At 41.1% G+C, this 23,598-nt stretch overlaps 1 protein-coding gene across 11 annotated transcripts in view; it reads right to left on the bottom strand.

The window, feature by feature from the left end:
* The window catches only part of LOC140736158 (nuclear receptor coactivator 3-like), a 218,645-nt gene that overhangs the window by 175,683 nt on the left and 19,364 nt on the right, over window positions 1–23,598 (bottom strand). For 9 of the 11 annotated variants that reach the window (XM_073062009.1, XM_073062023.1, XM_073062010.1 and 6 more), the window contains exon 2: window positions 9,791–9,875. The gene's annotated coding sequence lies outside the window, so the exon portion shown is untranslated. Of the gene's footprint in view, window positions 1–9,790; window positions 9,876–14,833; window positions 14,869–20,102; window positions 20,210–23,598 lie in introns of those variants that run through there. The other 2 variants (XM_073062013.1, XM_073062016.1) reach the window with 1 other exon arrangement.

Here is a 23,598-nt window from a genome sequence, read left to right as displayed (position 1 = left end):
AGCAGAAAATCAACGTGCATCTCAAAACCCCTCACAAGATTCATTGCACAGTAAATGTCATCTGGCCACAGAGATTTGAGGTGGTGTTCCTATGGAGTATAAATACCTCTCCACTCAACTAAACTTATTAACATATCCTACTTACTCAACTAAGTTCATCCAGCTTGCCCTTCCAATGTAGCCATACCAGAGACTTCATGTGCTTTGAGTTCCATATTCTAATCAACCTCCAGGTAAATTTACTTGTATTCTATTGTAATTAGCATGTGACCATCATCCTAGAACAGCCTTGCACAACCTTTTTGCCCTGGAGGAACCCTTGAAATAATTTTCAGGTCTCAGGGAAAAATTAAAAATTATTAAATTCACAGCTCATGGTACCTTAGCTTGATCAGTAAGTTGTAGGTACAATAATTGTAAAATAATTATCAATGCTCTTTTAAGTACAGAATGAATTTTTAGCCAACCTTTTTTGGAAAAAACAAGTAGATTCTCTTTCTTTAAATTAATCTCTTTCTCCTTTATAAATTTTAAAAACTCATAAGGCAAACATAATAAATTTCTGTTAAATAACTGGTTTAAGCCAAAATGGGATTTAGTCTTTTGAAGGTAGGCTCAGTTGATTTAATTTAAATGGAAGTTGTACATTGATTTTAATTTATGCTATTTACAACATGAAAATTTATTGACAATGTTGAATAGTAAAGTTATTAAATGTATAAGCCAAAGCAATTAATAAAAATATAGCCTAAGACAATTTTACACAAGACTTCGATAAAACATTTTCTAACAAATCGGCATGATCAGGCTCATATATGGGCATAGCATGTGAAACCAGTGCTTGTTTTTTTTTTGCTGCACAAATACTTAATTCTGGGTCGAACTTGAGGTAAGCACACACCGAGTTCTTCTCTCAAAGTCAAATCCTCAGGCTGACCAGAAGATTCAGGGAAAGGGTCCCTCACCCAGTCATACACTCGTGTTGAAAGGGTGGAAAAATACTGTTCAATTTTGTTCTACAGTTGTTCCAGGTGGTCTTCAGTAAGACTCTAGATTGAGCAGCTGAGTTGCAGCACATAAAAATTCCTTCTTTAGATTTAAAGTTTCCCTCCAATTTTTTACTACATGAGTAGAGTTTGTTTGTTCCTATAAGTCAGTTGGCGATGAACAAGGGGAAGTTGAGGATGTAATTCGGGGGGGAGAGGCTGACGTCACAGCCCAGTTGGGCGAGTCCATTCAATGCTCGGAGAACGCACTTCATGCTCATCAGCCTACCATCCTTCCCTCTGCGCAATACAGCGCTACCAATTATCAACGGCCTCACATATCTCGCATGAAAAACCAAGAATGGACTTGGCCAAATGAACACTATCGTACTGCACACTGCCATACTAGGCTGAGAGACCTCTAACGAGATTGCTAATGGGGCTGCTCAGTCACTGCCCACCGTGTGAGCGCTAGCTTCACGCGAAGTTTAAAAAACGTTTGTTTTTTTAAATCACAAAACCTTGTCCTAGAAAGTGAAAATATCAGGTCAATTTAGAACCTTAATCATTTTCATCAGGTCCCCTTTCAGCCTTTGCTTTTCTAAGGACATCAGCTCTGATCTTGCTTTATCTTCCCAAGGGTATAACTCATCAGTTTAGAGATCATTCCACATTCTCCAACACCCAAATCCTTTCCGAATTCGAAAGCAGATATGCAGGAAGACAGAGTGCAGTACAGTTCACAACATAAAGGTATAATGAACAATGGACGAAATCAAGGGTAGGGCTTGCAAATTGAAAACCTTGGAGGTTAGGGAAAGGCACAATCAAAGATCAGGTTACTTTGGTAGTTTTGAAACAAGGACTGTAATTGGAAAGCAAAAAAAAATTCCAAAAATTTGAACAACAGCAACTTATCAAATTGGGAGAGAAATTAAAAAGTGTATAGTAAAACAGAGGATATATGCATGAAAACTTACAATGCCATGAATACTCAGTGGCCACTTTATTAGGTACACCTGTTCGTTAATGCAAATATCTAAACAACCAATCATGCAGCAGCAACTCAATGCATAAAAGCATGCAGACATGGTGAAGAGGTTCAGTTGTTGTTCAGACCAAACATCAGAATGGGGAAGGAAGTGACTTTGACTGTGAAATGATTGTTGATGCCAGATGGGGTGGTTTGAGTGTCTCAGAAACTGATGATCTCCTGGGATTTTCACATACAATTCTCCAGAGTTTACAGAAAATGGTGAGAAAAACAAAAAAAAATACTGAGCAGCAGTTCTGTGGCCAAATTGTCTTGTTAATGAGAAATCAGAGGAGAATGGCCAGACTGGTTCAAGCTGACAGGAGGGTAACAATCACTCATAACCATGCATTACAACAGTGGAAGACAATTTATGAATTCACAAGACGCTGAAACTTGAAGTGGATGGGTTACAACAGCAGAAGGACATACCCAATGAAGTAGCATTTGAGTGTAATTGAAAACAATGCAAACTTAATGCTGGAGCACAGAAAGATAGTGGACACAAGTTGGATAAGTGGGAAGTTTAAATAGGGAGGCTAGCAAATCAACACTGAAGCAAGTTTTGGAGGTGAGGATTCTGGTAACAAGGAAATGTTGCAGCTTCACAAACAGCTAGATGATATGAGCAAAAAAACAAGTTCAACAATGACGTGAAGTCACACACTTCAGGTGTCAGCTTGCAAAGACAGCCTGCAAAAGCTGATATTCTCCAAGTGGAAGGGTGAACATGCTGACAGAAACCAAACAGCAGTGCCCGTATGGCCAATTTTTAGATTGAGAAATAACTGCTTGGCTAGTTATTCTATCAGGACCAGCAATTATCAGTATAGCAATACAGTTTCATCAGAGAATATCACAGTAAGTACCTGCACAACTAACTCTCATTAGCACATTAACAGATACCATCATAGAAGGCAGAAAATTTCTCTCCAGTTATCTGGGATAAATGTCAATAACTTCATATTCACACTGTACTTCATTTCCAAAAATCAGGTCTTATTAACATCAATGGAACTGAATTTAAGAAAACAAAATATAATAATCAGCAGCCACTTGCATGCTTATTTTGTAACTGTTGATTTCTTCCTACACGCTGGGGTAGAAAGTGACCTTATCAACAAAAGAAAATTTACAAGACCAACTAGGGTTTAGCTAGAAGACTAGTCGGGGTACTTCATTTTGTGGCGGACAACTAAAAGAGGAGGGAAATTCTAAAGCCTACATAGGCAAGCATGTGCAAGGTAATGCACTTAGATATCCAAGAGCAGATGATGATTCTATAAATGCATTACCTGAAATCAAAGTCAAGGAAGTGGTAAAGAGAAAAAAGGATGTGGTTATACTATTTGGAAAGGAAATATGAAGCTAAAATATTACGATAATGGCAGTGTCCGGAAATTATAAGAACAATGCAGATGATTTTGAATGCAAATGCTTTAATTCTGGGACACAGAACGAGGGCCAGTTGAAGGATGGAGGATAGTTTCAAATTTACTATTTTTTTCTTATTACTTGGTCTAAGTTCAGAATATAAGGGTTCTACGACCATTTTTGATTCAAAAATGTCTTTTTTTTGTCTTCTCAGGCATTCACTCAGCAAAGATTATCTGCTTTCACTTCAATTTTGGTTTTGCATTGAAAGATCAAGCCAATGTGAGACCTGCAGACTTGACTACAGACAAGGCAGAAGATGAGTGAGGATTGCTACACTCCTTTCCCCCATTTACATGGACTTCCATGTGCTTCAGGTTCATGTGACATACTGTACGGTCCTTTCATTTTGAGCAGATACAGGCCATGGATTTCCAAGAATCAATGAAGATGCAAAATTCTTTGCCCATCACCACCCCCCACAAAAATGTTTCAGGAAATACATCAATCTTTTCTTCTATTCACTTAGTACTTTCTTCCCATTATAAATTTCAGAAAGGAGCATACAAATAGTGTGGTCTACTCATCAGTTCCAAGAGTGCTCTAAGGCCTCAATCCTGGCATTGTCGACCTCCCCTCCCACCCTCCAACTACCAAATGGTTTGCTGTATTCCTTAAGTGCACTACAATACCTGCTAGGTACCCCAAGTCTCAAAAAAATACAGGAATGCAAAAATCACATCTGCAAACAACCCAAGAATTTTGTGTTGAACTTGAGATCTTGATCTTTAGACTCTTTTTTTCAGCCAAAGGCTGAGATGCACACTGGAAGGCTTGGTAAATTTCATCTTTGAGGGCTGCCTTTGCTGTGAGGTGGTCCATGTATTCAATGGTATCAACAGGCACACTCTCTCTCTAGTTACCAGAATTAATCATCTTCTTACCTGAAGATGGCAAAGATTGTAACATCTGGCAGTACTAGCCTACCTCAGATGTGGACAAGGAGATTGTCAATATGTAACTGACAAATCTCAGGTTTGTAGACTGCATATTGTTATGACCTCGGCCCCCTCCTTTGTGAGAATCGCAAGAGCCCTAGTCAAGGGGGGGTCAACTGACCCAAGAGGGGGAGAGACGTGCTGAATAGACACAGGAAATGGGAGAGAGAGAGGGAGACGTGCGGAAGACCACGTTCTCCCGAGAAGCAGAATAAAGGCGACATTGACTATTGTCTCATGGAGACCACGTGAAAAGCCCTCGGGCAAAGTGGGCTGGTTGAGAGAGAGATCGCATCACCTGCAACCTGATTGACACCTGCGATCCCGTGAAGAAGTATAAAGGAGGGTCTGAGGGGGGGACAACCCTCAGACGCACCAAGGAGACACCAAGGAAGCACGATACCGATTCCCGTGGGAGCGGGAAGCCATTTTGAAGGAAGCCACAAGCGTTAGATTCCGAATTTTGAATCTGTGGCTGGAACCAACGGAAGACCGCTTTTAGCTAACAACGGGGAAGCCTGCTCCCCTGATTCCAAGGATTTGCTCTGTAAAGACAACGGGCAAGTGTTTATCCTTTCTCAACCATCTCTCTCTCTCCACAATGTGAAACCCCAGCGGTTCCCAAAAGGGAAAAGCCTGCAGACTTCTGAGTGACTCTTTATATTTCAATTGGACTCAGTATTATCCCCTGGACAACTATAGAGCTTATTTCTGATTGATTATTATTACACCGGTGTTTTAGATTGAGTTTTGACGATGTATATGATCTGAATGTTTTGTATTAACCATACGTTTGTGCCCCTTTTTGAATAAAACGTTTGAAAATAGTAGCATCCGACTCAGCTGATCCCGCTATCTTTGCTGGTAAGTTACCTGGTTACGAGGTTACGTAACAAGTGGGGTTCTCGTCCCGGATTTGAAACCAAAGGGGAGGGTCAGTGAATCGGGCTGTAAGTCCAAACTTAAATCTGGTTACGCAGGTAGCCAGACAGGAAACCAGCAAAGATGGATGTGGATGAATTTATGAGAAACCCGACGGTAGAGGCGCTAGGGAAGGCTACAAAATCAGACTTGGTAAATTTGGCACAGGCGTTAGACCTCACAGCGGTGAAGCCAGCAATGAAAAAGCAGGAAGTGTGAAGGGTCATACAACAGCATTACGTTGAAAAGGAGGTGTTTGCAGCTAAGGATTTGGAAAATATCCCCGAAAAGAGATTAGCGAGTGGGACAGATCAGGTAGAGTTGGAGAAAGCAAGGTTGGACCATGATCTTAAAGTAAAGCAGCTAGAAGCAAAGGAAAAGGCTGAGGAAAGGGAGCATGTGTTCAAACTAAAGGAATTAGAGATGAAACGGGGTCATGAGCTCCAGCTAAAGCAGCTAGAAGCAGAAGCAGAAGAGAAAGAGAAACAAAGGAGCCATGAATTGGAGCTGGACAGGCGAAAGCAAGAGCGAAGAGCTCAAGGGCAAGAGAGAGAGGAGGGGTTTGATGTTAGTCGGGCGTTGAGGTTGGTCCCTCCGTTCGAGGAGACTGATGTTGATAGTTATTTCTTGCTTTTTGAGAAGGTGGCAGTGAATCAGAAGTGGCCCAGAGAGCAGTGGGTGGCGTTGTTACAAAGTGTGTTACGAGGGAAAGCACAGCGGGTATATGCCGCGCTGCCCCCAGTAAGGGACGGGAATTATGATCAAGTAAAGAAGGCCATTCTCCGAGGTTACGAGTTAGTACCTGAGGCGTATAGACAAAGGTTCCGAAATTTAAGGAAAGGGTGGAATCAAACGTATACCAAGCTAGCCCACGAGAAGGGTGTGCTCTTGGATCGCTGGTGCACCACGGAAAAGGTGGCCGAGAATTATGGGTGTATCAGGGAGTTATTTTTGATTGAGGAATTTAAAGGTTGTGTTCCGGAAGAGATCCGGGTGTATTTAAATGAGAGGTCGAATCAGTCCATCTCAGAACTTGCTAGGTTCGCAGATGAATATGCCCTAACCCACAAGCCAAAGTTTTCCTCGCCAAAAAGTTACCCGAGAGACCGTCGGAACGGCAGGGAAAGCCCGCCGGCTGAGGCGGAGATCCCGCCGGGGGCTAGCAGAAAAAGTGAGGATAACAGACAGGAAACCTGGAGACCCCCTGGTTTAACCTGCTTTAATTGTGGGAAGGTGGGTCATATCACATCAAAATGCTTTGCTCCGAGAAAGGAGCCAGAGAGGGAGAGAGCAGCGATCCCTATCGGGCGTGCAGTGGTAATCAGGAAATCGACAAGAGGGCCCCAGGTAGATGGAATACAGGAGGGGCGGGAGACATTTAGTTCCGAAGGAACCGTGTCTTTGAAGGAAGGGGACCCCCCCATCCCCGTACGAATTTGGAGAGACACGGGGGCGGAGCTATCATTAATTAGCCGTAACATATTACCCTTCGGACCTCCGACGGGCGAGGTAGCCCTGAGAGGCCTAGGGAACTGGATCGAAGTAGTGCCTTTGCATAGGGTCCTTCTCGATTGCGAGTTGGTGTCGGGACCTGTGGAACTAGGAGTCCTGCTGGAGTTGCCGGGGGAGGGCATGGACCTCCTTTTGGGTAATGACCTCGCGGGTGGGAAGATGGGAACCGCCCTGATAGTTGAGGCCCTGCCCATGGAGTCCCTGAGCTATCCCGCATGCGCGGACACTCGCAGCCTGTCGAGAGCGGCGGCGGGGACAGCGCACAGTTTGAAATTGGCCCAGACGTTTCTACCGACCCTATACCACGAGGGTCCCGAGGGTGGTAAAACAGAAAGTAGTAAAATGAAAGGGGGTAAGGGTGAGGAGATAGCCCTCCCCTTAGTGAAGAGAAAGGTCCTAGAGGTAGGAAATAAAGATGAGAAACAGATAAAGCTGTTAAAAGGTCCAGAATTGGACATGGTTGATCTGTCTGGTTTGGCAGAATTGTTTGGAGAAGTTGAGAGTTCTAAAGGTGTTCCCAATGGTCCCGAGAGTGAAATGAGGGCAATCTTAGAGAGGAAGGGTATCCTTGCTGTGGAGAAGTCAGCTGAAATGGCCGAGGAGGTTGTTTCAGCTCGCAGGGTTGCGCCTTCCCCAACAGAGTAACTGGAAGGATCGGGGGACGTTAGAATTTGAAAAAGGTACGGGTGTTGAAAGCCTGGAAGAGGCCAATGTCCCGTTTGAGTGTGTCCAAGATGGGGATGCACGTGGTGCTGAACCTAGTCACGGAGCTCAGGAAAAAGCTGAGGTATTTGACTCAGCTGGACGAGGCGGCCGTCCTTTTGGATCAGATAGGCTTGGTTCGGGGAAGAAAGGGTTAACCTTGGGGAGTGCGAGTCCCCAGAGGGTTGTGCTGAGGGGAGTGTTCAGAGTTAATGTGGAGTTTATGAATGGGGAGATAACTGTTGTTGTGGGGGAGAACGGTAAATCTGTAGTTCCCAACTCGAAAGGAAAAAGGTTAAAGTCTAAAATGATGCCTACGCACCGAATACGGGTTGATTTGGAATGTAAAGGTGCCTCACACGCTATTGTTATTCAAGAAAGCGCTGCGAGGAAGCCGAAATTTAAATGCGGCCGGGTGAAAGGTTCGCCCTGAAACACATCAGCCTGTATGGTCTTGGCAGAAGGGCTAACTACCTGGATGGACGCGGAGTTAAAAGAATAACCCTTGTGGGAAGGAAAGGCGGGAGAGTACCTTGCCAAATTACTCGCAGTCCCCACGGGGGGACTCACCGGGAAAAGGCGATGGGTAATAGAAATGCCCTTTGTAAATCACAACGCCGGTTGTACGGGTTCACGCCAAAGCCTGTGAATAATAAAGATCACCCCTTGGGAGACCTGCCGGTGAAATACCACAACCGAAACGATTAGTATTTGTATAAACTTTTGTAGATGCACCTAAGCTAAGATCACACCTCTTTAGTTATGTTGCTGAAGAAAGCAAATAAATAAGGTGGTTATTGAGCTGAAGTTTGATGCTACCAGACTTTAGTATGGCATGTGAGGTTAAGGTATTAAAGAAATGTGCACTGTACTTGTTACCTGTTTAGATACTGACTTGAATGTATAACGGTAGTACTCTGTGAAGAGAAAAGCTTGTGTAGTATGTAGATTAAAAAAAAAAGTCCTGTACCAACCTGTTTTTAACCACTGGTAAAAAACCTGCTATGGGGGGGGGGGGGGGGGGGGGGGTGTTATGACCTCGGCCCCCTCCTTTGTGAGAATCGCAAGAGCCCTAGTCAAGGGGGGGTCAACTGACCCAAGAGGGGGAGAGACGTGCTGAATAGACACAGGAAATGGGAGAGAGAGAGGGAGACGTGCGGAAGACCACATTCTCCCGAGAAGCAGAATAAAGGCGACATTGACTATTGTCTCATGGAGACCACGTGAAAAGCCCTCGGGCAAAGTGGGCTGGTTGAGAGAGAGATCGCATCACCTGCAACCTGATTGACACCTGCGATCCCGTGAAGAAGTATAAAGGAGGGTCTGAGGGGGGGGGGACAACCCTCAGACGCACCAAGGAGACACCAAGGAAGCACGATACCGATTCCCGTGGGAGCGGGAAGCCATTTTGAAGGAAGCCACGTGCGTTAGATTCCGAATTTTGAATCTGTGGCTGGAACCAACGGAAGACCGCTTTTAGCTAACAACGGGGAAGCCTGCTCCCCTGATTCCAAGGATTTGCTCTGTAAAGACAACGGGCAAGTGTTTATCCTTTCTCAACCATCTCTCTCTCTCCACAACGTGAAACCCCAGCGGTTCCCAAAAGGGAAAAGCCTGCAGACTTCTGAGTGACTCTTTATATTTCAATTGGACTCAGTATTATCCCCTAGACAACTATAGAGCTTATTTCTGATTGATTATAATTACACCGGTGTTTTAGATTGAGTTTTGACGATGTATATGATCTGAATGTTTTGTATTAACCATACGTTTGTGCCCCTTTTTGAATAAAACGTTTGAAAATAGTAGCATCCGACTCAGCTGATCCCGCTATCTTTGCTGGTAAGTTACCTGGTTACGAGGTTACGTAACAATACATACTTTGGTCATTTTTAATCACATTAATCCTGGTTCACCTTTCCAGAGTCTCTTTCCAGTTGTTAATTTTTGAGGCTCCAGGAAGAATACACCATAGTTCTTGGCAGGGATGCACAAGGACAGCAGATATTTTGTGGTCCTTCAGTGGCAAAAGAGCCCCACACCAATATGAGAATCCTAAACCAATTCAGTTATAGTTGCATGGTGGTTAAATCCAGTGGCTTGCGCCACACTTTAATTCCCACCACAGAACCTAGGTAATTTAAACTTAAGTGAAGAAAAAATACTTGATATTTAATAATTAGCAAGTATCAGCAACCATCATACCACTGAATGTTTGTGAAAAACCATGACAGGCATGGGGGAAAGAAATCCATCATCCTTACCTGGTCTTGTCTACATGCAACTTCCTTGGTTCTGGATCAATTGTGGATCTTCAATAATACCAGCTTTGCCAGTGATGTGTGGATCCTATAATTAAATTAAAACTCAATTACAATAGTATAGAACATATATGTCAAACTCAAGGCCCGCGGGCCAAATCCGGCCCGCGGTGAAATTATCTTTGACCCGCGAGATAATATCTAATTACTATTAAAGCTGGCCCCAGTAATCGAAGCGCCTATGGCGTATGATATGGCTAATGCTGAGTTTATTCAGGTACCAGGTTTTCAGGGTTTTTAGTGTTTATTCGGCAGTCTTGCTCGGCAGTCTTCTTCATAAGAAACGGAATTTGTAAAGTGAAACACTTTGTAGTTATAGCAGAGACTGAGACACATGAGAGCAGGCTGAAAAAACGGAGGCAACGAAAGCTGCGTTCGCACGCGTCCAACTGATCCAGCCCGCATGAAGCTGCATTCTGCTCAATCCGGCCCGTGACCTAAAATGAGTTTGACACCCCTGGTGTAGAATATTCAGTTAGTTTGTTGAATTGTATAAACAAGTCCCAAACATCAGTTGTTACTTTGAAACCAAACTTTTAAGAATACAAAATCACATAAATGTCATCCAACAAGGACTTGAAATCTTGTAGCCACACTTCGTTTTTAGCTAGTGTCACATCCCATCTGATAAAGAGCATGCTTACAAAGCAAAGTCTCAACTTAGAATGCAAAAACATATTCCAAAGCCTCAGAAGTGCAGATAATGCTCTATAGATTATATTTCTTCTTCTACCCCACCAAAATAAGAACACTGTAAAACTGCAGAAAACATTCTTTCTCCTCTTTTGGATACCATTAATTCCCTTTTTAGGCAATGTCACGCAAGTGCCAGAAGCCCTAGATAGTAATGGTCAACATCCATTTCAACAAAAAGCATGCAACAGAATTCATCCCAATTGCATTTTTATCCAAGAACCATAATCTGCCATTCCACCAGAAACTACTGACTGTAGTATCGCAACAAGACCTTCAGCAACTTTCTCCTTCTCAACTCAAGAAAAGCATAGACAACTCTTGTACATTGATTTCCAACAAGTTACAATTCTTCTGGTGAATTTAGTTTTTTTTAATCTTTCACTATTCCTCAAGTGCAGGAACATTTTTACAGCAAACATGGGAAAATAAGTTGCTGGCTAGATTAATGAACAAGCCTATGACAAGTTTTGAATCCAGTTAAACTAAAAGCAACAATGTCAAAAGTTCACCAAAACAGTCCTGACTTGCAGTTGTGGATTCATTTGTTAGGGTCACCCACGGTATAAAGAGATGCACAACACTGGTTAAGATTCCTTTTGCAATAAAAACAGAATTCTGTTTTAGTACGTATGGAAATAAAACAATGGTGTCCTGTTTTTGCAAGCAGTTTTCTTCCCTTTTAACATACCCCACCCCACCAAATACAGTTATGGTAAACCAGAGGGTTGGGGAGGGTAGGGAGTTGGGGAAGGCATTTTTTTTTAAAACAAGAATTTGTTCGTACAAAAGCTCCATTTGATCCTGATTGGAGACAGCATACTTAAAATGAAAATTGCAAGTGTCAACAGCTGAAAAAACACTTATACCTCTGCAGAACTTAATCTTCCAAAAAATCTTCAGTTCAACTAGCTCAGTTAATATCTTCAATATTATATGTTAACCACTAAATAGGAAAAGCTTGCAAACACTTGGCATACCAGCATTATTGGACAGCTTCTAGCCTATTGTTTGAAATGTGGATCAGTAAGCTGGGTGCTCAAATTGCTCAGAGATTATGATGAAAGCACAATTATATCTTTCTTCCAAAGACACAAAATGAAATAGGTGTACATTTGAGGATTGCTTGAGTTAGATTACAAAACTACAAGGGGTGATTGATAAGTTTGTGGCCTAAGGTAAACGGAGTCAATTTTAGAAAACCTAGCACATTTATTTTTCAACATAGTCCCCTCCTACATTTACACACTTAGTCCAGCAGTCATGAAGCATACAGATCTTGGACCTCCAGAAGGTGTCCACAGCATGGGTGATTGATAAGTTCGTGGCCTGGGGTAGGAGATGAGTTATACAGCTTTCGTTACATGCACATGCAGTTCAACTCTTTGAGTGATTATGCAGAAAGCTTGAAGTTAATAACTCATCTCCTTCCACCTTATGAGTCACCCCTGATGACTTCAACCAAACCAATTACAAAAGGTAATTATTCAAAATTACTGAACAGCTACTGTACCAAAGCAAGCCATACTGTCTCTTCCTGCAGTGTCTGAGCCATATGGAATTCTCTTTCATTTGCATACCAAGCTCCCAACTGAATCTCATTACTAAATGTGCCTCCATTACAACTGCTAACACTGTATTTGAGACCCTAAATATTCCTGTATAAATGTTATTATGTCAAGGTTCATTTCACTTAGATTCAAAATCTTGGTTCTTGATACCTCCATGAACAAGAACAGTTTTGCCTTATGTATTCTATTAATATCCTTCATGATTCCGAAAACTTTGAATCTTCCTTTGCAACCTTCTCTATTACAAGAAAATACACCCAAACTCTACAACCTTTCTACTTATGTCTCTCCCTTATGTTTTAGTAAATCTGCATCCTAACATCTTTCCTTATACTCCAACTGATGGTACCAAATGTTTTACAAATATTCATAACCTTTTGTTCTTTCAGTCTATCGCCATTGAAAGCTCAAGATCTAGTATGTTTTTTTAAAAATATACAAAAGCTAGGTTCTCAACTACCTTGTGACATCTAGTTAATATTGCCTTTTATTCTTTCTACCAAAATGCAACTTGATTTTTAAAACATTAAATTTCATCCACCCTTCTGCCAGCCTGTTGTTGTCTCCCCAAAGACTACTGCAATTCTCCATGGAGTTCACTCTACCTCCAAAGTTTAGTGTCATCTGCAAAGTTTTAAATTGTACTTTGGACAATCAAATCAAATCATTAATCTATATTAAGCAGAAGTACCTCCACCAACCTATTCATGAACCTCAATATATACTTTCTTCTTGTCTGAAATAGAAAAAAAAACATCTTCTATCACAACTGTTTCTTGTTATTCCCAACAATGTTGCTACATGTACATCCAATATAATACCATTGTGTACAAATTTGATCATCCTGCAATACCCCTTATCAACAAATTTTATGTTCCTATGCTTCAACAATATTTTTTAATTGAATGTCTGTTTTTTCGATTAAGTAACATCATCAGATTTGCTAGTACTGGTTCAGTAGTTTCCTCTTACCAATTCATATTTGTCCAAGTGACTGCTCACTGCCCTTAATCCAGAGATTGCTCAGAGATTAACATTTCCATTAACATAGAGTAACATGGTAATATAGCAGACAACACAACATTTTACAGAGTCAACACTGGTTTAAATTCCCACTGCTGTGTGTAAGAGTACATTCTCCCCATGACCATGTGGGTTTCCTCTGGGTGCTCTGATTTCCTATCATCTTTCCAGTACGTATGGGTTAGTAAGTTGCTGGTATGGTATGTGGGTAGCAGAAGCATGGTGACACATGCCAGCTGTCCCCAGCACAGATATTTGAGATATTAAAGCCAGGGGCTCTACGATTTTATCTCTTCCCTCAGACAGCCTAGTTGCAATCAGGATCAGGTTAATCAGGTTGGCGTTTCTGGTACCAGCTCTATCAATTTTTCACTCACCAAAAATACGTTATATCTCCCTATGCTTGCCCTCCAGCAGATCAGCATGCTTAATAATGACTAACATTGATTTCAGATCTCTTTGTGTCTTCATCAGATTCCTCTTTTCTCTTACAGTTAACTGATTTCCTGACATGGAAAATATTAAATCACACTTCAACACTTTAGTTTCTGTGTTACATCTTTAGCTTCTGATGTTCTTTTATTTTTTTCTTCATTTAAATTTTATTAATTTTTGAGCCATAGAACAGAAAACAGAACCTTCAGCCCATCCTGTTCATGCCAGCCATTAGTAATATATTTTTATTCCATTTCTATTCTTTGGTCTTTTATAACTCAGTGTTTTAAAAGCTCATCCAGAATATTAAGAGTTTCTGCTTCCACATCCACTCAGGCAGCATGTTCCAGATTGCAGCAACCTTCTCTGGGTAAAAAAAATCCTCTTACACTCTAAGTCTCTTACCACGTGCCTTACATCTATCTCTAGGTTTTACACACGTTGGGCGGGGTGGGATAAAATAAGGTATCCCCTATTATCCACATTATACACGTGATATCTGCATTTTTCTATCAGGTTCCCTCTCAGCCTCCTCCATTTGGAAGGAAGAAACCTAAGTTTAGAGGGCTTTCCTCACAACTCAAACGCTCCAGTACAATCACATCCTTATCATATATGTAGTGACCTGAAATGCACACCATATTGCATATGCGGCAAGACACCCCTGCCCTTCTATCTATGCCCTCAGTCTTTTCTTTTCACATTGGAAATAACAAGTGGTATGAACTACAACTGCTAAATCAGTTGCAGTGGTTTTAGGAAAAATCATGACCTTAAGCAGACAAATCCCATTGAAACTCTCAATTATTCCTGTTTCCATCCATCACAATCCTGCTACTGCCGGCTGTGTCTTCATTTGTTTTGCTTAGAAAGAAAACTGAGTGAAGTGTAGTACTGAAATCATTATTTTACATTACTTTCACATAAATATTTCCATATTGAAGCCCAAAATCAGTAACAAATATGGAAACCACAGTTTAAAAATGAGAGAGTTACAAACGTGGAATATCATACAAGTTTTGTTATAAATTTTTTTCCAGCTATCTGATGGCATGTCTTGAGAATAGACGCCCTTTTTGAAGTTCAAAGTAAATTTATTATCACCACACACAACCCTGAGATTCATTTTCCTGTGGGCACTCACAGTAAATACAAAGAAAACAATAAAATCAATGAAAAACACTCCCACCAAGATGGACAAACAACCCATGTGAAAAAGAAACACAAAGTACACTGCAGAAGCTATGGTCAAAGCAACACTTACAACATGCTGGAGGAACTTAGCAGGTTGGGCAGCATCTGTGGAAACAAGCAATCAACGTTTCAGGCCGAGATCCTTCATCAGGACTGAAGAGGGAGGGGGCAGTGGCCCTATAAAGAAGATGGGGGAAGGGTGGGAAAGAAAAGGCTGGTAGGTGCCAGGTGAAAAACCAATAAGAGGAAAGATCAAGGGGTGGGGGGAGGGGAAGCAGGGAGGGGATAGGCAGGAAAGGTGAAGAAGGAATGTAAGGGGAAAGCACCATGTGTAGTAGAAGAAGGCAGAATCATAAGAGAGCTGGAGGAGGAGGAGGCAGAATGAAACTGGGATGGGGGAAGGGAGAGGGAGGGAATTACCAGAAGTTGAGATCTTTCCTCCTATTGGTTTTATTATATTATTATTTAATATTCTATATGTCCTTGTATATGAGACGGCTGGGCCTCAAAGCCACAGTGTCGCCTAGTGGGCATTGGGGAGCCAGTCGACAGATATTAGTGGGCTGGGGTCTGAAGATTTTTTTATGCTATAAAGTGGCGGGCAGGGTGGGGAGGTGCACCTCAGGAAATAACCTGATGATGACCTTGTGTGTTCTTACTGTGTGTGTCTGCTGGTATCTTTGCACCTTGACCCCCGTGGTAATGCTGTCTTGTTTGGCTATATCCATGAGTATTCTAATATAGTTAAATGACAGTTCAACTTGAATTGAATTGAATTGTTAATCTTAATAGTCCACATAGTTGTACCCACACAACTTTTGTTTTGAAACTTTTATGTATAAATGGCAAATGACGGCTACCAATAATTTCATTTATCACAAAAAAGGAAATTTACTGTACTTCCACCTCCCAAAGCACACAATAATTCCTCAATTGGCCACATTGTTACTGATTGTAACAGTAAAAAAAAATCAGATTTGCATTAAAAACAGAAAATGCTGGAATGATTCAGCAATTCAGGTAGAATCTGTAGAAAGAGAAACAATTTTTCAGGCCCAACTGAACTGGGAAGACAGACAACTAGTTAGTTTGGGTAGCAGAAAAGGGGTGGGGGGAGGGGGGAGGTTGGGTGGAACAATGGAAATACCTTTGTTAATGTGGCAATTAAAGGCTCATTAAAAATCAGTTTAAGCTTCTTTTCTGTGTAATGTGCTTCTAAAAGCAAGGTTGCAGGACATGCCCAAATAAGATCATGCAAGGAAAGAAGAAACAAAGCCAAAAAAAAAGGCAAATGGAACTGTCTGGTTCTACTGCAAACAAAGGGAAAGAAGAGCCTCCTAAAGTCAAGAAAATCTGTACAGGAGACCCCACATCATGGTCGCTTGGGTTACAGAAATCAGATCTTACAGAATTCACAAATCACTATCTAAAATTTCAAGAAACGGAATACAATTAGATTTAATGGAACTTAGTTGAAAAAGTAAATTTAAAAGTAAAAAAGTAACAACTCATTTCTTGCACATCCATAGATGTGGCTTAGTGTAATGAAAAATCATGATGAGGACCATTTTCTAGGAATAGAAACTTTACCCCCTCCCCCCAGTATAGCAGGGTTACCTGTATTGAGTTCCAGAAACTACAGATGACAGTGTATGGCTCTACAAGCTTGTCTTGACAGTGGGGATAGGAATAAATGAAGTGACAGATAAATACATGACTCAAGAATTGGAGAAGGGGCAGGGATTCAGATTTCTGCATCATTGGCACCTCTTCTGGGACAGGTATGATCTGTACAAAAGGGTTGGGTTGCACTTGAATCCAAGGGGAAACCAATATCCTTGCAGGCAGGTTTGCTAGAGCTGTTGGGAGTAGTTTAGACTAACGTGGTAGGGGATGGGAACCAGTATGATAGAGCTGAGGATGAGCCAGCAAGTTAGTAAGTAGATGATGAGTGTGACATGAATGTCAGGAAGTGCAAACCAATGATTGGATACAAATGTAGACAGTGCAAAGAGTTAAATTGTACCACAAAGGCAAAATTCAAAAGAGCGAAGAATGCAAGTGCTGCATTTAGTATTTAGAATAAGGTGGATGAACTCATGTCTCAATTCGAGATTGGTCAGTATGACATTGTGGGCATCACTGAGTCAAAGCTGAAAGAAGGTCATAGTTGAGAGTTTAATATCAAAGGATATACTTTATATCGAAAGGACAGGCAGGAAGGCATAGACGGTGGTGTGGCTCTGTGGGTAAGAGATGGATTTACATCTTTGGAAAGAGGCGACTTAGGCAAGATGTGGGGTTGAGATTGCAAAAGGAACTGGAAAGGACATGTAATAAAGGTAATATCACAACTGAAATTGTGGTACATATACAATGACAGAGAAAGAAAAAGAAAATATGCAAGAGGATTGGGAAAATCAGGTTAGTGTTGGATCGCAAGAGATGGAATGCATATGAAATGGCTTTTTAGTGCAGCTGTGCTTGAGCCCATTTGGGGTAAAACCATCTTAGAATGGATGTTGTGTAATAATCCAGATTTCATTAGGGAGCTTAAGGTAAAGGAGCCCTCAGGAGTCAGTGACCATAATATGATTGAATTCATACTGCAATTTGAGAAGGAGAAGCATAAGTCACATGTATCAGTATCGCAATGGAATAAAACGAATTACAGAGGCATGGGAGATGAGCTTGCCTAGGTAGATTAAAGAGGGATACTGGAGGGGATGACGCTACAGCAGAGATGGCTGAAGTTTCTGGGGACAGTTCATAAGGTGCAGAATAGATATATCCTACAGAAATAGTTTTCAAATGACAGAGGTAGGCAACCGTGGCAGACAAGGGAAGTTTAATGCTGCATTAAAAGCCAAGGAAAGAGCAGATAAGGTAGCTCAAGTGAGTGGGAAGTTGGATGATTGGCAACTTTAAAAAAAGTCATAAGAACAGAAAATATGAAAGACGAGGGCAAACTAGTCAATAATATAAAGCATGATACTAAAAGATTTTCAGTTATTTAAAGAGTAAAAGGGAGTTGATATTGAACCACTGGAAAATTATGCTAGTGAGATAATAACAGGGGACAAAGAAATGGCAGAAAAACTTAATAGGTACTTTGCATCAGTCTTCACTGTGGAAGAGACTAGCTGTGTGCCAGAGGTCTGTGAGTGCCATTGCTATTACAAAGAAAAAAGTGCTAAGCAAACTGAAAGGTCTTAAAGTGGATAAGTCACCTGGGACAGATGGATTACATCCCAGAGTTCTGAAAGATGTTGCTGAAAAGACAGCAGATGCATCAAGAATCACTTCATTCTGGCATGGTCCTGGAGGACTCCACTCTTTAAGAAGGAAGGAAGGCAAAAGAAAGAATATTATAGGCCAGATAGCCTAACCTCAGTGGTTGGGAAAGTGTTGGAGTCTATTATTAAGGATGAGGTTTTGGGGTACTTGGAGACTAATGATAAAATAAATCAAAGTCAGCCTGGCTTCTGTAAAGGGAAATCTTGCCTGACAAATCTGTTAGTTCTTCAAGCAAGTTACAAGCAGTAAGGACAAAGGAGAGGGAAAGAATGTCATTCAGAAGGCATTTGATAAGTTGCCACACAAGTGGCTGCTTAACCAGATAAAATCCCGTGGCATTACTGGAAAGATACTGGCATGGATAGAGGAACAGTTGACAGGCAGGAGGCAGCAAGGGGAATAAAGGGGGCCCTTTCTGGTTGGCTGCCAGAGACTTACGGTGTTCCTCAGGGGTCAGTATTGGGACCACTACTTTTCACATTGTCAATGACTTAGATGGTGGAATTGATGGCTTTGTGGCAAAGTTTGCAGATGATATGAAGATAAGTGGAAGTGTAGGTAGTGCTGAGGAAGCAATACGATTGCAGGACTTCCAACAAATTGGAAGAATGGTCAAAAATGTGGCAGATGGAATAGTGTTGGGAAATGTACAATAATGCATGTTGGTAAATGGAACAATAGTGCGGACTATTATCTAAATAGGGGGAAGGTTCAAACATCAAAGCTGCAGAGGGACTTAGAAGTCCTCGCGCAAGACTCCCAGATGGTTAATTTACAGTTTCAGTCTGTGGCAAGGATGGCAAATGCAATGCCGGCATTCATTTCAAAGGAAACAGAATGTGAAAACAAGGAGGTAATGCTGAGCTTTATGAGACACTAGTCAGGCTTGTCAACAGTTCTGGGCCCCATATCTCAGAAAGGATGTGCTGTCATTGGAGAGAGTCCAGAGGAGATTCACGAGGATGATTCTGGGAATGAGGGGGTTAACATATGAGGAGCATTCGGCAGCTCTGGGCCTGTACTCACTGGAATTTAGAAGAACGTGGGTGGGGGAGGATCTCATTGAAACCTACCGAATGTTGAAAGGACTGGATGAGGTGGATGTGAATGGGATGAAGTGGATGGCAGGGGCATCCAGAACTAGAGGGCATAGCCTCAAAACTGAAGGACAACCATTTAGAACAGAGGTAAGGAAGAATTTTTTTTTTGAATGTGAATCTGTGGAATGTTCTGCTACTGACAGCTATTGAGGCCACGATGGCAGGTATATTTAAAGTGAAAATTTATATAGTTCCCTTATTGGTCAGGACATCAAAAGTTATGGCGAGAGGGCAGGTATATAGGGTTGAGTGTGCGATCCAGGGTCAGCCATGATGGAATGGTGCAGTAGACTCAATGGGCTGAATAGCCTAATTTTGCTCCTATGTCTTATGGTCGAATATAGGAAAACTTGTTATGAATAAATGCAGTACTGTACATGAGATTGAAAGAAACTTTTCGGGAACTCCTTGCTGGGGGCCTCTTTGAATTGGAGTATAGGTGAATGAGGGAAGATTTGAAAGAGGTATAGAAAATTATCAGGGGTACAGACAGGGCAAATACAAGGAGGCTTTTTTCCACTGAGGTTAAGTGAGACTTGAACTAGAGGTCATAGGTTAACGGTGAAATGTGAAATTTTTAAGGGGACCATGAAGGGGAACTTCTTCACTCAAGAGGTCAGTGCAAGTGTGGAACAACTTGCCAGTGGAAACAGTGCATGCAGGTTCGATTTCAACATTTAAGAGGCTTGGATAAGTACATTTGTGGGAGTTGTACGGAGGGACGGCTAGATTTCAGGTATAGGTTGATAGAGTTAGGGAGAATAGCAGTTTAGGATGGACAAGATGGGCTGAAGGGCATGTTATTGCACTGCAGCTCTCTGACTAAATACAACTGAATCTCTATTTCACCAAATGTTTACATTTCATTGTTATAGTTGAAGTTTTAATTGGAATTTTCTTTATTGCTTAGTAAAGCTGTTCAAAATCAATGCATATACATACCAGAACTAAAAGGTCAGACTGGAATCAGCTGTATCTGCATAACAAGGATCCCAACATAACAGATGAAATGCCAGATTCTAATGTGTCTCTACATTGTTATGAATGCCCTGGGCAAAGAAATAGCAAAAAAAGAGTAAAAGAGTTTTATCAAGTTGCAACAGTTCACACAAGGCGTTGCCAGTAAAAACTCAAAGCAGCAGAAAATCTTTTGAAGATATATTGCTGGTAAGTACACCTATGGCATCAGAAAAATGCTTCTTGTACATTAATAATTATAATTTAATCATACTTGCAGCTGAACAAAATTTAACATATGTAAAAAAAACTCTTCCTTTGGAGTAGTTACTGGAGCTTTCTAAATATTTGAATTTAACTAATCATGTAAATTACATTCAAAGTACAACTCATTTTTATTTTTAAAAACTTGTCTGACTGCCACCTCTTCCAATAGCTTTCTTCTTTTCACCCTTCTGCTTGGCACAAACTCGTAATTTGATCAGTGTAAGTTTTGGGGGGAAATTTTTTAGTTAGAACTTTAAAATCAATGGAAGAAATGTTACTACAAATGACTCTTCAAAACACTTCTCAACTTGAATTATAAACCACATCATACCCCAGTTGCACAGGTTCAGATTTTTAAAAATCATAATCTAGACCACCTAAATGCAGACATTAACAATGTGACAAGAATTTGTTAAAGAAAATACAACCAAATTAATGAAACAAAACACTTAAGTATTATTAGAAAGATCAACTGAAATTGTCAGCATCTCAAAATGTGATTCTGCCAAATCATCAAAAGGCTGCCGCCCAAAATATACATACATGCAATTACATACAGTGCCTATAAAGAGTATTCAACTCGCTCTTGAAAGTTTTCATGTTTTATTGTTTTAACAATATTGAATCAGTAAATTTAATTTGACTACTTTGACATTGATCAACAGAAAAAGATCTTTAGTGTCAAAGTGAAAATAGGTCTCTACAACGTGATCTAAATCAGTTAAAAATATAGAACACAAATTAATTGATCACATTAAGTATCACCCCTTTCAAGTCAGTATTTGGTAGATGCACCTTTGGCAGCAATTACAGCCTTGAGTCTGTGTGGATAGGTCTCTATGTGCACATTTAGACACTGCAATTTTCCCCTATTCTTCATCACAAAACTGCTCAAGCTCTGTCAGATTCCATGGGTATCATGAGTGAACAGCCCTTTTCAAGTTCAGCCACAAATTCTCAATTGGATTGAGGTCTGAATTCTGATTTGACCACTCCAGGACATTAACTTTGTTTTTTTCTTTATTAAAGCCATTCCTGTGTATGCTTGGGGTCATTTTCTTGCTGGAAAACAAATCTTCTCCCAAATTGCATCAGGTCTTCCTCCAGGATTTCCCTGTATTTTGCTGCATTCATTTTACCCTCTACATTCATTTACCCTCATTAAGCCTTCAAGGGATTGCTGCAGTGATGCAGCCACCACCATGCTTCTCAGAAGGGATGGTGTGTTTTTATTGATGAGTGGTGTTTGGCTTATACCAAACATAATGTTTAGTCTAATAGCCAAAAAGCTCAATTTTAGTTTCATCAGACCACAGAACCTTCTTCCAGCAGACGTCAATCTCCCACATGCTTTCTGGCAAATATTAGCCAAGATTTAATGCGAGTTTTTTTTTCCAGCAGTGGCCTCTCCCATCAAATTGCAACTGATGAAGCACCCAGGCAAGTTGTTTTACATGCAATCTCTCCTATCTCAGCCACTGAAACCTGCAGCTCCTCCAGAGCTGTCACAGGTCTCTTAGTGGCCTCCCTCACTAGTCCCTTTCTTGCACAGTCGTTCAAATTTTGAGGACGGCCTGCTCAAGGCAGATTTACAGCTGTGCTGTATTCTTTCCATTTCTCGATGATCATCTTAACTATACACCAAGGGAAATACGGTGACTTGGAAATTTTCTTGTATCCATCTCCTGACTTGTGCTTTTCAATAACTTTTTTGCGGAGTTGGAGTGTTTTTTTGTCTTCATGGTGTACTATCACCAGGATACTGACTCACCACCAGTTAGACCTTCCAGATACAGGTGTATTTTTACTACCATCAATTGAAACACCTTGACTGCACACAGGGGGTCTCCAAAAACAGATCTCTATGTAACTAATTATATGACTTCAAAAACTTGTGATGACTTAGTGTGTCTATTAAAGGGGAGTGTTTACTTACTTAGATTTATTTAGATTGAACTTTGTCATTGTGCTGAGTACAGATACAAAGCCAATGAAATGCAATTACCATCTAACCAGAAGTGCAAAAGAATAGCATTATTTACAAAATAACTGCAAATAAAGTGTTACAGCATACAAATATAAAAGTACTAAGACAGTACAATATGCGCGCAATACTGCTTAGCGCTGTGATGTGAGGTTCAGCAGGGTCACAACCTCGGGGAAGAAGCTCTTCCTGAGCCTGCTGGTGTGGGAGCAGAGGCTCCTGTAGCGCCTACCGGAAGGGAGGAGAGTAAAAAGTCCATGGTTAAGGTGAGATGCATCCTTGATAATGCTTTTCGCCCTGCCCAGGCAGCGTTTATGGTATGTTCTCAATGGTGGGCAATTGAGTGCCGATAATCCGCTGGGCAGTTTTCACCACCCGCTGGAGTGCTTTGCGGTCCGATATGGGTCAATTGCCATACCACACTGAGATGCAGTTGGTAAGTATGCTCTCAATGGTACAGCGGTAAAAGTCCGTCAGTATCCTGGGACAGAGGTAAGCTTTCTTGATGCTCCGCAGGAAATAAAGGAGCCTTTTTGATCAGGATGGAGGAGTTCAGGGACCAGGTGAGATCATCAGAACTGTGGACACCAAAGAATTTGAAGCTTGCAATCATTATTCTGTTTTATATTTTTTAACTAATGTAGATCACTGTAGAGATCTGTTTTCAAAGCTTTGACACAAAAGTCTTTTTCTGTTGATCAGTGTCAAAAAAGCCAAATTAAATCCACGGTGATTCAGGATGTAAAACAATAAAATATGCCAATTTCCAAAGGAGACGAATACTTTTTATAGGAGGGGTGTCTGTCCATCTATGTGCGTCTTTATGTACACACACACACACACACCCACACACACACAGCTTCCAATGAGTAAACAGAGTAAATATGACTCATCTCCAGGATTTCAAGACTTATTTTTCCCATATACTGTCAAATACAACTTGGAAGATTGAATTCTGTATATTAAAAATTATGTTACACAATATATAGTACTTGGTCCGAATTCTCCATTTTCTCTTTTACCTATTCTGTTGTTTTGCAAACTGGAGCCCTAGTTCTCAGCAAGAAAGGAAACATTTAATATTTTCAACAATCAGAATCTTACAATTGCACAAGAAGTCTCTCGCACAGAAACATTCCAGTAATCTTTCAAATACAGCTATTACAATCCTCCACACTGAGCAGACTGATCACTGTCATAACTGACCGACCTTGAAGCTGCACTCAGCAG

The sequence above is a fragment of the Hemitrygon akajei genome, chromosome 11, assembly GCF_048418815.1.
Source record: "Hemitrygon akajei chromosome 11, sHemAka1.3, whole genome shotgun sequence".
NCBI lineage: Eukaryota > Metazoa > Chordata > Chondrichthyes > Myliobatiformes > Dasyatidae > Hemitrygon > Hemitrygon akajei.
The sequence above is the reverse complement of the archived record's forward strand: the minus strand, read 5'-3'. Positions and strand labels throughout refer to the sequence as shown.